At 37.5% G+C, this 15,741-nt stretch overlaps 1 long non-coding RNA gene across 1 annotated transcript; it reads right to left on the minus strand.

Moving 5' to 3' along the window:
- Nucleotides 1-180: 180 nt before the first annotated feature.
- LOC138899451 (uncharacterized) lies at nucleotides 181-8,985 on the minus strand. Its single transcript, XR_011411084.1, has 3 exons — nucleotides 2,647-8,985; nucleotides 2,234-2,301; nucleotides 181-419 (listed from the first exon to the last, which is right to left on the minus strand). It is a non-coding gene; the product is annotated as an uncharacterized lncRNA (long non-coding RNA).
- Nucleotides 8,986-15,741: the final 6,756 nt, after the last annotated feature.

Consider the following 15,741-nt stretch of genomic DNA (forward strand, 5'->3'; position numbering starts at 1 on the left):
TAAACACCAATATTTGCGATAAATATTTGATTTGAACTTTTTAGTTGATTGAGTTGGTGTCACGATCCAAAATCCCACCATAAGAGTCGTGATGACACTTAGTCTCTAAGACTAGATAAGCCGATTTCCATTGCATTTTTGAAGCCATTTTTTTTAAAAAAATTAAATAAGTAACCAAAACTAACAGCGGAAATAATTACAATATACAACCTCCCAAGACTGGTAGTACTGAGTCACGAACTCTAGCTGAATACATAGAATGATCACGAGGACCGAATATACAATACTGTTTGATTACAAGTTAACAGTACAATGAAATGAAAGGACTCCAAGGAACTGCGACGACCAAGCAGCTCTACCTTGAATCCTTACGATCCCGCTTTAACTCTGCTCAAGTCCGTTATCTTTAAAACCTGGCTCTGCACAAAAATATGCAGAAGTGTAGAGTGAGCACACCACAACGATACCCAGTAAGTATCAAGACTAACCTCAATGGAGTAGAGACGAGGTACAGTCAAGACACTCACTAGTCTAATAACCTGTGTAATATAATATACAAAATAATAGGAAACAAATAATAATAAGGGCAAGATAAAACAACTAGTGATATGCACAACAAACAACAAGAATACCATTAATATCACTCAACAATTAATAAACACAATTACACCCAATTAGATCAAGCCCTTCAAATAAATGTATTTCATATAGTTCTTCCAGATAACTCTCTTTAAATATAATTTTTTTCAAATAATTATTTTTCAAATATAATTCTTTTAATAAATCTTTTCAAATACAATTTGCTCAAATAAATATCTTTCAATATATAATTCTTTTATATAATACTTTCTAAGTAAAAATCCTTCCAAATAAATATTTTGAATATAATTCTTTCAATTAAAAAGTCACCATGTGACACATCATTTCAAAATCATCAAAAATACGGGTCTCAACCCATTTTCATATTTCCACGGCACCTCGTGCTCATAATTAAATCATCATATTTGCCCGGCACCTCATGCCTTCATTTCATATCACAACTGCATGGACAATTCACGTGCCAAATATCATTATCATTTCATCACAATACCTCGTGCCCACATTTTTATATCACAACTGCACGAACAATTCACGTGCCAATATCCCCATCTTATATCACAATTCACGGTACCTCGTGCCCACATTTCATTTTATAAACCGCCTGGCAATAGCCACAGGCTTCCAATTTCAACATAAATCAGATTATTATCAATTTACTAACAGCTAGAAAAGTTGCACAAGGTATAAAAATAAACACAAGAAAATCACATCACATGAAAATTGTCAACACCATAACCCCACATCATCACATATCGTCTCTGACAATAGCCACCCTTATCGCTCCTATAGCCACCCTGATCGCTCCACCCATGCAATATCAATAGCCACCCTTATCGCTCCTATTGCCACCCTTATCGCTCCGCCCAGGCAATATCAATAGCCACCCTTATCGCTTCTATAGCCACCCTTATCGCTCCGCCCAGACAATATCAATAGCCAACAAACACAACAGTGCCACCCTTATAACCACATAATATCAACGGTAAAATGGCACCCTTATCTCCCCAAAATAACAACTCACACAACACAATAATTTACACGAGAAATTATCACAACAACATAACAAAAATCAATTCATATCACAATTTGCCCAATGGCCACAAATTTCAAAGCTACAACTAAGTCAATTAATTTAACAGCAAATAGCCAAATGCTTCACACAATGTGTACAACACCCAAAAATAATCAATAGAGATAGAAATTACTCAACATAAAGCAAAGTCTTCATAAAAGATCAAATTTTCAATAATTATATAAACACATCTTCTTAAACTCATTTAATTAATTATTTGCAGAGGAAAAAAATCTAAAATAAAATTAAATTCCAATAATTATCAAACCCGCAAATTCACAAAATTTCATAAATAATCAAATAACAATCACATCACATTGTCATATAACAACAGAGTCAACAACAAGGGTTTAGGCACGACAAGTAGATGATCAAATATATGCCAATAATTATCCAATTTACTACACAATATGTTCAAGACTTTAACTCAATAAAATTTGCACATATAAACCAAGTACGTACTCGTCACCTCGCGTACATAGTTTTCAATTACCCAAGTTGCACATAAGACTCAATGCCTAAGGGAAAATTTTTCCACTCGAGGTTAAGCAAGACACTTACCTCTTTGAAGTTATGCCATTATTCCAAAATCGCCTTCTTGCTTGAATTGACATCCGGGCTATTCAAATCTATCCAAATTAATTATATAACTTCATTAAAATTCATCGGGAATAATTCCGAATAATAATACGTCGACTTAAAAATTTATTTCAAAAAAGTCAACAAAAGTCAACGAGGGATCCGCCTCTCGGAACCCGACATAATTTTCATGAAATCCGAACATACATTCCAATACGAGTTCAACCATACCAATTTTATCGAATTCCAATAACAAATCGACCTCCAAATCTTAAATTTTTGTTTTAAAAAGATTTTACAAAAATCTTGATTTCTCTTCCATTAAATCCGAATTAAATGATGGATTCAAAGACATAATCATAAAAATTAATTAAAACTGGATAAGAATCACTTACCCCAAACACCCACGCAAGAATCTCTCCAAAAATTACCTTTTACCGAGCTCCCAATTTGATTTTGAGTTATGAACTCAAACCCCCGTTTTTGGGACTTTTAATTCTGCCCAGATACACCTTCTTCGCATTCGTGAAGGCCAAAAATCCAGCTGCCTCCAATCCTTCTTCGCGTTTGCGTGACAAACGTCGCGTTCGCGAAGGCCAACTGCTTCTGCCCCATCATTTCCTCTCCGCGTTCGCGATGACCAGCTGACCAACTCCTTCGCGTTCGCGTTCCAAGCTTTGCGTTCGCGAATGCCAAACGACCCTAGGCCCCTATCTTCCTTTTCTTCTTCGCGTTCGCGTTGCCTGGGCCGCGTTCGCGAAGGCTTGCCCTGCTCTTTCTTTGCGTTCGCAATCACAGCTTCGCGTTTGCGAAGGACAAATCATCAGCCCCTCAAACTCCTCTTCGCGAACGCAGGACTTCCTTCGCGTTCACGAAGAAGGAAACCAAACTTCAGCAACAGCAGTCCAAACAACTCCAATTTGGTCCGAAACCACTTCGAAACACACCCGAACCCCTCGGGACCCCGTCCAATCATGCTAACCAGTCCCATAGCATATCACGGACTCGCTCGAGGTTTCAAATCACATCAAATTATGCCAAAAATACAAATCGCACTACAAATCGAACTTATGAACTTCAAAAACTTCCAACTTCTAAAACTCGTGCCGAAACCTATCAAACCAACCCGGAATGACGTCAAATTTTGCAGGCAAGTCTGAAATAACATAACGGAGCTGTTCCAACTCTTGGAATTGCATTCCGACCCCGATATCAAAAAGTCAACCCCCGGTCAAACTTTTCAAAATTTTGAGTTTCGCCATTTCAAGCTTAATTCCACTACAGACCTCCAAATAATTTTTCGGACACGCTCCTAAGTCCAAAATCATCATACGGAGCTAACGAAAATGACGGAACTCTATTCCGGAGTCGTCTTCATACAGTTCCGACTACGGTCAAAATCCTAAGACTTAAGCTCTCTTTTTAGGAACTAAGTATCCCAAATCACTCCGAATCATCCGTAATTCAAACCCGACCACACACGCGGGTCATAATACATATTACGAGGCTACTCGAAACCTTAAATACTGAACGAGATGTAAATTCTTAAAACGACAAGTCGGGTCGTTATAGTTGGTTATCTTATCTTTTTTTTTGGTAAATAGTAACTTTCTATTCATTCAAAAAAAACTTTACATATCAAGTAGATGCCGACCATCTACATCTCTATCTTCTAATTACAGCAAGTCTGATGTTCTATTTACATATCTCCTACATGGCTATTTTCATCAGCTTAAAACATTTTTAAAAGACAATAACATCTACATATTCTCAAAGCCTAAGAAACTAAAGGAAAGTTGTCCAGCTATTGCAATGTTCCTTTCCATCTCTGTATTGTTCTTCCTCTAGTATGTATATGCATAACAATCTCTCTACAAATGCTATCATTTTTGAGTACACCCCCTTAAAATCTAATCATATTTCTTTCCCTCCATATTGTGTAAACCAACATACCAAATACACAAGTTAAAATCTCCCAGTGACCAAATTTTTTTTTTTGCACCTTTGTTTATCCATTGTACTTATCCTTGCCAATCCTGAATAGGTCTAGGGTGGCCTAGTCAATTGAGCAGCCTAGTCCATATTCCTTTTACTATTGGACATTCAAAGTATAGGTGTTCAAATACTTCATCAGAGTGTTTACAGAATACACACTGTTGAGGTACTTGAATTCCAAATTTGAGAAGTCTGTCCACTATTGCTAATCTCTTATGTAGTGCCAACCATAGTATGAATTTATATCTAGGGTGCAGGTGTGGTTGCATAGTTATACTCTTCCAAGGTACCCTTTGTAGTTGAGGGAATTGCATGTGATATAGCTTGCTTATACTGAAGGCTTCACCTTTTTGTAGTTGGATAAGTCTACTAACCAGATCCCCTTGAATACCTTGCAGCTCAAGAATAAATTTTCTGGTCTCCAGTATCTTCCTAACTACCCAGGCTGCATTCTTGGGTATTTGAGCATTTTCCACTGTCTTGTTTATTTTGTAGAAGGTATGAATCCATAAGCTATCCTTCTTTAGTGTTACTGTCCACAGGTATTTTGCACCTGCTGCTTTGTTCCAATAGTATAGGTTCATTTCATTAAGTCCCCTTTGCAGATTGTGGCTAACATACTCTGTCCCAAGCAACTAATGCTTTCTTGGTGATGTTTGATGTGCCAGACCATAAGAAAGATATACAAATGGCTTCAATCATCTTCAATACCTTCTTAGGTAGCAGAAAGATCTGTGCCCAATATGACAGTACCCTAAACAAGACTGATTTGATTAATATAACCTGCAAGCATACGAGAGCAATTTGGATGTCCAACAATTGATCTTTTGTGTAATCTTCTCTACTAGTGGCCAACATTGGATGATAGACAACTTCTTGAATGCTAATGGTACACCTAGTTATCTAAATGGTAGAGTACCTTCAGTTTATCCCAATTCTTGTATAATATCTTGCTTTTGGCTGCTTGAGATGCTTGCTAGGTAGATAGAGCTTTTTTCTGCATTTTCCTGAAGTCTAGATGAGTTTGAGAACTTGAGAAATGTTTGTTGCAGCAATCTGATGGATGTAATATCCGCTTTACAGAACATCAATAGATCATCTACAAAATATATGTGGATCACTCCTAGCTTTTTACATCTAGGATGGAATTTAAAATTTCTGTTCTTTGCTAGTTGTGCAAATTCTCTCTGCAAATACTCGATGGAAATGACAAACAAGCAAGGGGACATAGGGTCCCCTTGTTGAATGCCTCTTCTCCCTTGAAATGGTTTTGTCAGTCCTCCATTCATGTTGAGGGAGTTAGTCACTGTGGTGATGCATTCCATTATCCATCTAACAAATTTATATGGGAATCCAAGCTCTAACAGCATTCTTTCCAGAAAGTTCCAATCAAGAGTGTCATAAGCCTTCCTTAGGTCCACCTTTAATACACACCTTAGGAAGATCCCTTTCCTATTATATCCTTTGAATAGCTCATGAGTAAACAAGATGTTATCTGTAATGCTTCTTCCTTCAATAAAGGTTGACTGTGACTCCCCAATGAAATCCCCTATTACACTCTTTATTCTGTTGGTGATAACTTTGGTTATTATCTTGTATAATGTAGTACAACATGCTATAGGTCTGTATTCTTTGACTTGGATAGGGTTGGGCACTTTTGGAATTACAATGACTACAGTACAATTCATCCCTTTATGCATCTTACCTGTCCCAAAGAATTGCTTGACAACATCACATACTTCAGAGCCGACTACATTCCATTGTGTTGTGAAAAACTAAATGGGAAAGCCATCCACCCCTGGGGCCTTGTCATGAGGCATATCTTTTATGGCAGCTAGTATCTCCTCAGTTATTACCTGCTTAATCAGTGCCACCTTCTGTTGTTGGCCAAGGCATTTCCCTTGTTTCACTACTTTAGCATTTGGACATCTATGAGCATCTCCACTTTGTCCCATGAGCTTGGTGAAAAATGATATAAACTCCTTTTCTACTTGGAGAGGATCTATTAGATTTATACCACATTCATTGTATATGGATGCAATGTGTTTTTTGCTAGTCCTCAAATCCATTGAGCATGAAAGTACTTGGTATTAGAGTCACCACATTCAATCCAAGTAGCCCTATACTTCTGTTTCAATACATGTTCTTCTATATGACTCAATTTTGCCATTTCTGTCAAGATTTCCTTTTCCTTGTTGAACATGCTCTGGTTTAGAGGAGAGTTTTTGAGTTCCCCTATATTATCTCCAGTTTCTGTCTAGCCTGGTCAATTTTCTGTTGGTAGGAAGCCATGTATTTGTTTAGTTCTTTAAGGCCATTTTTGTGCTTCTTCAGTTTCATCCAGATTATATTCATGGGATCTTCTTGCATCTCCTGCTGTCGTACCTGTTGAACTATGTTCCTGAAATCTGGATGCTCCATAACATTATTGTATAACTTGAAAAGTTTAGAATGTAAGACTCTCTTACTTTGGCTAATATGCATTAGGATTGGAGAGTGATCAGACACTTCAGGATTCATGAATTCAGCTTCTATGTGGCTATATTGCTGCAACCACACATAATTGCCCGTTGCCCAATTAATCTTGCTGTACACCCTTTTATCTTCCTATTGCTTGTTACACCATGTAAAGAACCAACCAATACTTTTTAAGGGGGTCAATTGCAATATATCAATTAGAGTCTGAAAACCTCGTGTTTCTGATTGAGTGACAGGTGCTCATATTCTGTCTTCAGTATTTAGCACATTGTTGAAGTCCCCACTTAGCAGCCAAGAATTTTGTACATTGATTCCCACTTGTATAAGCTTGTTCCATAGCTGCTGTCTAAGGTTTGCATCATTTCTGGCATACACCACCGTGAGTATTATTTTGAAACTATCCCTCTGCACCTTACAATGGATGTATTGGTCTGTAGTCTCAATAATCTGGATGTTTACATTGTTTCTCCACAGTAGCCATATTCTGCCATTTGGGTGATCTTTGTAATTGCAGCAACCATTCCAGTCTTTAGACACCTTCTTCATGATTCTTTCAACTTTTTTCTCCTTTACTCTTGTCTCTAAACAACCAATTACATCAATTTTGTACTTATTCAGAAAGAGTTTCAGCTCTTTCTGTTTAAAGGGCTTATTAAGCCCTATAATATTCCAAATACAAATATTCATTGATGGGAAGAGCTGGTTGGCCCAGCATCCCCTGGCTCTTTGTCTGTGAGTTGTATTTGTAAGATTGCAAACCTATTGCTAGAGGCAGGGGCAATAGCTGTTGAGCTTTGTTGCATAAAGTTTCCATCTTCTGGATTGGCTCTAGCAATGGTATTCTGCTGTGCTTGCCCTGCTCCATTTATCCTGCTATGTGATTTTCCTTGATCCTCTGTAATAGTTTTGTTAGTTATGAGCTGTGCAGTTCCCATATTATGCATTTCTAATTGCTTTTCATATTGAACTCCAGATGGTTCTGCATCATTTGAAGTAGAGGGAATATGCTCCTTCTGCACCCATTGTTGGATAATCTGCTTCTTTCTATTCTTGTTCCTTCTTCTTCTTCTTCTTCTTCTTCTTCTTCTTCTTCTTCTTCTTCTTCTTCTCAGTTGCTCCTTAAATTCCTCCTCATTTTCATGCTTCTCCTTTATACAACATTCTATTATATCATGACCAAACCTAATGCAATCACAATAGAATCTGGGCCTCCAGTCCTAGGCAATCTGTTGATGTGTGACTCCCTTAGGTGTTTGTATTTCAAAACTCTAAGGGAGTGGATGTGATACATCAGTTTCCACCAACACTCTGGCTTAAGAAGCCTTCTCCGTTTCTGCCGTTACCCTGTCTGTGTATAGAAGTTTCCCTACTACGCTTGCAAGTTTACTCAATGCTTCTGTGGACCAGTACCCTAAGAAGGCCAGGGAACTTAACCAACAAAGGAATGATGCTTAAACATTCTGGGTTAAAGTAGAAGTCGATTTTCCAATGCTGCAGAATGAATGGTTGTTTGCGGTGGGTGTAAGGCCCTGCCTGAAGTACTAGATCTCTATCTTCTATGCTCTGAAATTGGAAGATGTAGTAGCCCTCATCGTGATACAAAATTTTAGGTTTCGCTGCAAAGTTCCATACATTGGTCACATAGTTATCCATAGATTTGTCATATGGATTATCACGAAGGACATACCCAATTAGGGTATTTTTTAGAGATTCTTCCTGAGCCCTAGTGTCCTCTCCCTCTATTTGTACCACAAAAGTGCCATCTCGCATAGCAGAGGGAATATAGGTTAGGGGCTTATCTATTTGGGAGCTTCTATTTTCCTGCACAATCCTTGCTTATCCTTCGCAATTGGTGCTATCTGAGTCGAGGTACCTGTTGTCGAGAATTGCAGCCTTCTGTGTACCAAGGAATCCTCCATTCTCAGAGTTGCTTGTTGTGTATGCGGTTCAGTTCCTTTGTTTGATGCCTCTTCATTGTCAATTTCCTCCAGAATATGTTGAAATTTCTGTGGTAGAAAGCTACCAAAAGTTAGTGGTTGCAGTTTTTGTTGAATTCCTGTGTCCTGGGTGACCTTCAATTCCTCTATCTCCGCCGGTGGTTGATGCTGAAAGATCGTAGGTGCACTTCCCATGCCCATTAACCATCGCCCCACTTGAGATGGGCAGGTATTTCCATAATTTCTTCGTTCCCCTGAGAATTAGGGTTAGGAAGCTTCTTCCGTTGCCTTGTCATGGCGGCTGGCGTACGTTAGCTAACCTCGCTAATCGCCGCCGGTTGCTGTGATATTACGGTCTAATAGTTATCTTATCTTTAATTTTCACGTATAAACATCACTTTTTAACTATTACCTACATATTCTTCCTGTAAAAGTTATTACTATAAATTTATTTTTTTGATAATTACCTATTAAGTAATCCAAATTTATTGTCACATTAAGTAATCGAACCAACTAACAAAGCAGATGATTCTATCTATATTTTTCATCCTAATTTAGTTGTCACGGTATTTCGTTTTATTTAGAGATGAACTGAAGAAAAGGTTGAGACATTAAACTATAACTTAATTGTTTTAGGAAAAATTGTGTAACGTGAGAAAGTATAGGATAAAAAGTGTCAATATAGTTTGCACTAATTTTTAGTTATTCACGCATTACCATATGAGCTTGTGACAATTAAAAAAGAATTTTTATGACTGTAAAACCATATTTTTTTAATTACAATATCAGCTGAATCTGAACGTATATAGGAATACTAAGATAAAGAACTGAGGTTCGAATGATTCAAATTTGGACCTCCATTAAATTAAAAAAAAACGAGGCCAAAAGGCTAAATTATTGAACTTGTTATTGCCCAAGGGGATTAATACAACTCCGAAAAGAAAACAAAAACTAAAAAAGGAACACAAATATTATAGTTTGTGCAGAAAATTCATCCAAATAACCGTCATGAACAAATAGACAATGTAGGAAAAGGTAAGTATAGAAAAGCTAAAGAAGAAACAAAAAAAGAACAAATATACTCTTGGCTTCAAAGGCTGAAGTTCAACTCTAACTCATCCGTTTTTCATCAACATAAACTAACTGAGATGTTTCAGATATATTTAAAAATTTGAAAAATCAAAATCTATATATGGTTTTGTTAATTGGAGTTTCATGATTTAAGTTTATAACTATTAAATTTAAACATTAGATGTGATTCCTTCTTGCTACCTGGTGTATATGTGGCTGCTGATTTGCGTACATACTTCTGCCACTAACCTTATCTTTAATCAGACGGGACGATATAGCGGTAACAATGATAATTTGGGCCATAACTCTATCTCACACATGAATCGAGAGAGCGGTGTCTCGACCACCACCACCATATCGTCCCCGCCCAATTAGAGGCAACTGTGGTGGCAGATATATGCAGCAGAACCAGCAGCCACAAATACATCAGCTAGCTAGCAAGAAGGAACCATGTCCAAGCTCCAAATTCAATAGCTATAAACCTAAATGAAACCCCTCCTAATGAATTATTAGACCAAAGGTTAAGGCTTCTATTTATAATAATTGGAATGTGTATGGCCCGCAAACTTTTTAATTTCTTATACTTTAAAATATGGATTAAAGTTAAATAAGTTTGAGAGTGTAATAATTTTTTTGCATCATCAATACGTATTTTATTTGTTATAGAAGACCACTTACCATTTATATTGGTTATAATTAATGATATCAAATAGAATTATTTTTTATTTTCTTTTTAAGTGACATGATTGTGTCAATATTTTTATACCTTCGTTATATAGAACTTAAAACTCTGAAATTATACCTTTGTTATATAGAACTTAAAACTCTGAAATTTTAAGTTTCATTTGTACCTTATTAAAATTGAATAGTATTGAAAACACAACAAAAAATAGTATAAGTTTAAAAGAAAAATATATGATTTAACAATCAAGGCAAGATGATGGATATACAAAAATAACCATTCAGTGTCACTAAATTCCTAATTAAAACAATATTTATTATAACTATATAGTCAGATACTTGAAAGAAAATTTATAAATACGACAGGATTTATAGATTGAATGTGCAGGTAATCCAATATGAGATTTTAAACACAGGATTTGAGATTTTGGTTGTTTTAATTCACTTTTCAACAGTCAAATCTTATGCTTTGGACCACAACATATCATACCATTAAAAAAATATTTTCAAAATTTTGAAATGCTACATTGATTAATACCTAAGGTGTGATGACCGAAAATGTCATCTTTAAATTTAATAAGTAATTCTCTGTTCTAAGACCTCGAAAAATACCATTTATCATTCATCGACTTGCGTGCGCAGTCCGTACAATTTTTCAGAAAATTTTTTAAAATTCCGGATCCGGATCAGTATTTTGAAAATTCTGGTAGGTCCGTATCGTGATTTGGGATTTGGGTGTATGCCCATAATCGAATTCCGAGGTCCCTAGCCCGAGTTATGAAATTTTGATGAAAAATTAAAAAGTTTGAAAGCTTAATGATTTCTAAGAAATTACTGATATTGGATTTATTGATCTCAGGTCCATATTTTGGTTCCGGAGCCCGGTATAGGTCCACTATAATATTTATGATGTGTCTGCCGAATTTGGTGAGAATCGTAATTGATTTGACATGATTCGGACGTCCGGTTGTAAAAATATAAGTTTTAAAGTTTTGTTGAAAACTTCCTTTGATTTGGTGTCCGATTCGTAGTTCTAGGTGTTATTTTGGCGATTCGATCGTGCGAGCAAATTCGTATGATATTTTAGGACTTGGGTGCATGTTTGGTTTGGAGCCCCGAGGGTTCGGGTTGATTTCGGGTGATTAACGCACCATTTTTGGACTTGGGAAAAACTGCAGAAATCTGCTTCTAGTATCCTTCTTCGCGTTCGTGATAGGTGGCTCGCGTTCGCGAAGAAGAAACTGGAGGCATGTGAAATTTACTCTTTGGGTTCGTAAAGAGGGGGACGCATTCGCGAAGGAAAGAGGGCAGTGTTCATCGCGAACGCGTGGAAGCGTTCGCGTTCGTGTAAAAGGCGAGGCCTGGCCAGACACCAAGCGTTAAAGCTTCGCGTTCGCGTAGGGTTTATCGCGTTCGCGAAGGCCAAATTTGGCAAGGCTTCGCGTTCGTGACATTGCCTTCGCGTTCGCGAAGAGAAAAGTTTTGGCAGCACAAAAATGTGCTTCGCGAACGCGAGGCACTGACCGCGTTCGCGAAGGGTAAAAATCCCAGAAATAGAACTTAAGTTTTGGAAATAGGGTTTCGACCCATTTTCAATTCTTTCCTATTTTTGAGCTCGGGTAAGGCGATATTTGGGCAATTTTTACGGAAAAACATTGGGGCAAGTGTTCTTTATCCTATATTGATTATATTTTATGATTTCATACTCATTTATATCATGAATCCGTGAATTTATGGAAGAAAAATCAGATTTTTATAAAATCTTCCAAAAACGAAAATTTAAGATTTGAAGGTCCATTTGATATCGGAATTGGACAAATTTGGTATGGTTGAACTCATATCGGAATGGGTGTTCGGATTTCACGAGTTTTTTCGGTATTTGAGATGTGGGTCCCACTGTCGAATATTTTAATGAATTTCGAATTTTTATCCGAAAAATTTATAAATTCATATGGAATTAATTCCTATGATTAGTATTGAATATATTGAATTGTTTTGAATAGATTTGAAACTTTCGAAGGTAAATTTAAAAGGAAAAGCTGTGGTTGAATAATTGATTGGAATTTACAAAGCGAGGTAAGTGTTAGGGTTAACCTTGACTTGAGGGAATAGAACTCTTAAATTGTTTGTTATGTGAATTGCATGTAAACAATGTATAGGGGATGTGACGAGTGTCTATACGTCGTCAAATTAATTGTTTGCCTGCTTACTTGAAAAATCATAAATTATTTTTAATCACAAATTAATTATTGTAATAATTGTTTCTCTCTTATTCTCTGCAAATATAGTTTCTTATATTCCTGCATTAATTGTTACATGCTATTTGAATTATGTGTCTTAATTGTTATTTGACATTTAGCATAATAAATAATAAACTGCCTATTTGCTCCCTGATTTCCATAATAATTTGCTATTTGTCATTGTTTGCTTCATAATTAAACTATAATTATTGTATGCTTGTTGTCTTGTAATTTTATATTAATTGTTACATTTATTGGGAAAATTTCTTCTATAAGAATTGGTAAATAAAAATGTTGGAGGAGCGGGTTGCGCGCCACAACATGATTAATTATAATGAATATATTGGAGGATCGGGTTGCATGCCGCAACAGACTTATTAAAATTATATATTGGAGGATCGGGTTGCATGCCGCATCGGGTTGCACACCGCAACAGACTTATTAAAAGTCTATATTGGAGGATTGGGTTGCACGCCGCAACAGACTTGTTAAAAAGTTAATATTGGAGGATCGGGTTGCACGTCGCAACAAACTTGATTAATGTGAATATATTGTGAGAGCGGGTTGCACGCTGCAACAGAATTGAGTGTGAATATATGGTAAGAGCGGGTTTCACGCTGTAACAGAATTGATGGAAATGATAATTGGTTATGACTGCTGAGTTGGCTTCAATTATTATAAATGAGTTACCTGAATTATTTCTATTATTGTTGTTGTTACTAATATTGCGTACATGTTAATGAAAGTGACCTGCCTTAGCCTCGTCACTACTTCGTCGATGTTAGGCTCAGCACTTACCAGTACATGGGGTCGACTGTACTGATACTACACTCTGCACTTCTTGTGCAGATTATGGAGTTGGTCCCAGCGGTGTACCGTAGACTTGCTTGGATTTCAGCTACCAGAGGAGACTTGAGGTATAACTGCATGGCGTCCGCAGTTCTGAAGTCCCCGTCTACTTTTACTTTAGCTGTGTGTTTATTTTCAGATAGCTTTATTTTATTCAGACCTTTATTTGTATTTATTCTAGAAGCTCGTGCACTTGTAACACTAATTCTGGGATTGTATTTAGACACCGTTGTTTTTATGGATTATTCACTATATTTCAAACTTTGCTTCCGTTTTTGTTTCCTTGTTTATTAATAATGTACGTTTTTGTTTCCTTGTTTATTAATAATGTAAAGATTGTTTAAAAATTGATTAATATTATTCTAACGTTGGCTTGCCTAGCAAGTGAAATGTTAGGCGCTATCACAGTCCGAAGGTGGAAAATTCGGGCCGTGATAGTTGGTAGCAGAGCACTAGGTTACATAGGTCTCACGAGTCACGAGCAAGCTTAGTAGAGTCTGAAGGATCGGTACGGAGACGTCTGCACTTATCTCTTAGAGGCTATGCAGTTTAGGATCAATATCACCTCTTTCATTCCTTATCGTGCGGCATTGATCTTGCTTGAAACCTATATCTCACATTCCTTTGTATCTACTCGTGTATGACATTGCGCTCTCGGTATCAGTTGTGCGTCGACGGTTCGTGATGCCGCAGATGAACTATGAGGGATCCAGAGATGCTCAAATATTGCCTCAACTTGTGATTCCGACTGAAGATGCGGACGTATAAGGAGATCACCCAGTGAATAATGTGGGGGGTGCAACGTACCTTGGCATCTGGTTGATTTATGCGAGTTGTGAAGGTTAATATTGTGGACCATTGGACGAGGTGAACTATGACTTCGCGCTGAGTGGAGGAGTCCACTATCAATGAATGGATTGCGAGTCATGTGTTATATCAGTTTTGGCCTGAAATGTATATATGTGGTACTGAAAGGTTCTCCCAAAATTTACATGTGTTTAAGGCCCTAGATCTTGTAGAGAATAAGGTTGGGACTTGCGGTATGTCTGCCTCCAAAATAATCTTATACTTCAGTACCAAAGGAGTTAGAGAAACAACATTAAATTTACAAAAGGCCTACTCAGCGTGGACGTCACGGTTGCGGATTTTGGGGTGCTTCGGAGGAAGTACAGTGGTTGACGAGATTCTGGACTAAGAATTGTCTGTATGGAGCTCTACTTTTGTGATCATTGTATATAAATAAGGGTAAAGTTTAGCCCAAAGAAGAATCGAAGAGTATGTTAAGAAATGGGTCAGCTCAACAGTGTTGAGTCAACATAACAAAAGAAGAAATTGGCCTTGGGAGAGATAATTCTCCACAGGTGTCTGTGGCAAGCCTATGGAGAGGGTAGACCAGCCAATACAACACCGCCCACTTGGCTCGATTCTCAGGAATACTTTTGAAAGAGTTTGTTTCCTGGACTCTCCGTAATACATGTCGCATAGGGTTTGAACGATTGCGTCAGGTCACCATGACGGTGTCATAATATGCCATTGGGTTCAATAAGTTAGCCCATCATATTCCTACTTTGCTTCCTACAGCCAGAGAGCGAGTCCACATAAACATTAAAGGAATCAATTATGATCATAAAATTTTGTATGAATCGGGAGCTACAGGCTGATATTTCATTTCCACTAGTGGTAGAAATTGCCAAGATATTAGAACGTGTTCGGGGTGAGGAAAAAGGAAACTAAGGAGACCAAGATGTCTCGGGGTTCTGGGGGATTCAGTGGATTCTACTCTGCGAGTATAAATCATTATGGCGGGGGCTCAGGCAGTCGGCTAGCTCAGTTCACACATCGGATTAATCGAGGTGCTCCAGTAAGTTCTTTTAATGCACCACTGACATAAGTGTCCTACAATGGTTATTCCAATTATCTAGCACAGACTCAGTATGAGCAGCCAAACTCGCAAATGGGTTGTTATGAATGCGGTGATACTAGGCACATCATGAGAAAATTGTCCCAGACTTGGGAGGGACATATTTCATCAAAGCACTCAGGCTACGTGCCCCATTGCAGTTACTACACCACCCACATGACCAGTTAGGGATGGAGTACAGGCGGGTAGAAGGCGTCCTAGAGGTGGAGACCCAGCCGTTGATACAATTGTTTTATGGTATGGAGGAGGTCGATACATCAGATGGTGTCGTTACTGGCACGACCTCGATTTAATATAAAGGAATAATTTCCTTAACTT

The sequence above is a fragment of the Nicotiana tomentosiformis genome, chromosome 9 (genome assembly GCF_000390325.3).
Source record: "Nicotiana tomentosiformis chromosome 9, ASM39032v3, whole genome shotgun sequence".
Classification (NCBI taxonomy): Eukaryota; Viridiplantae; Streptophyta; class Magnoliopsida; order Solanales; family Solanaceae; genus Nicotiana; species Nicotiana tomentosiformis.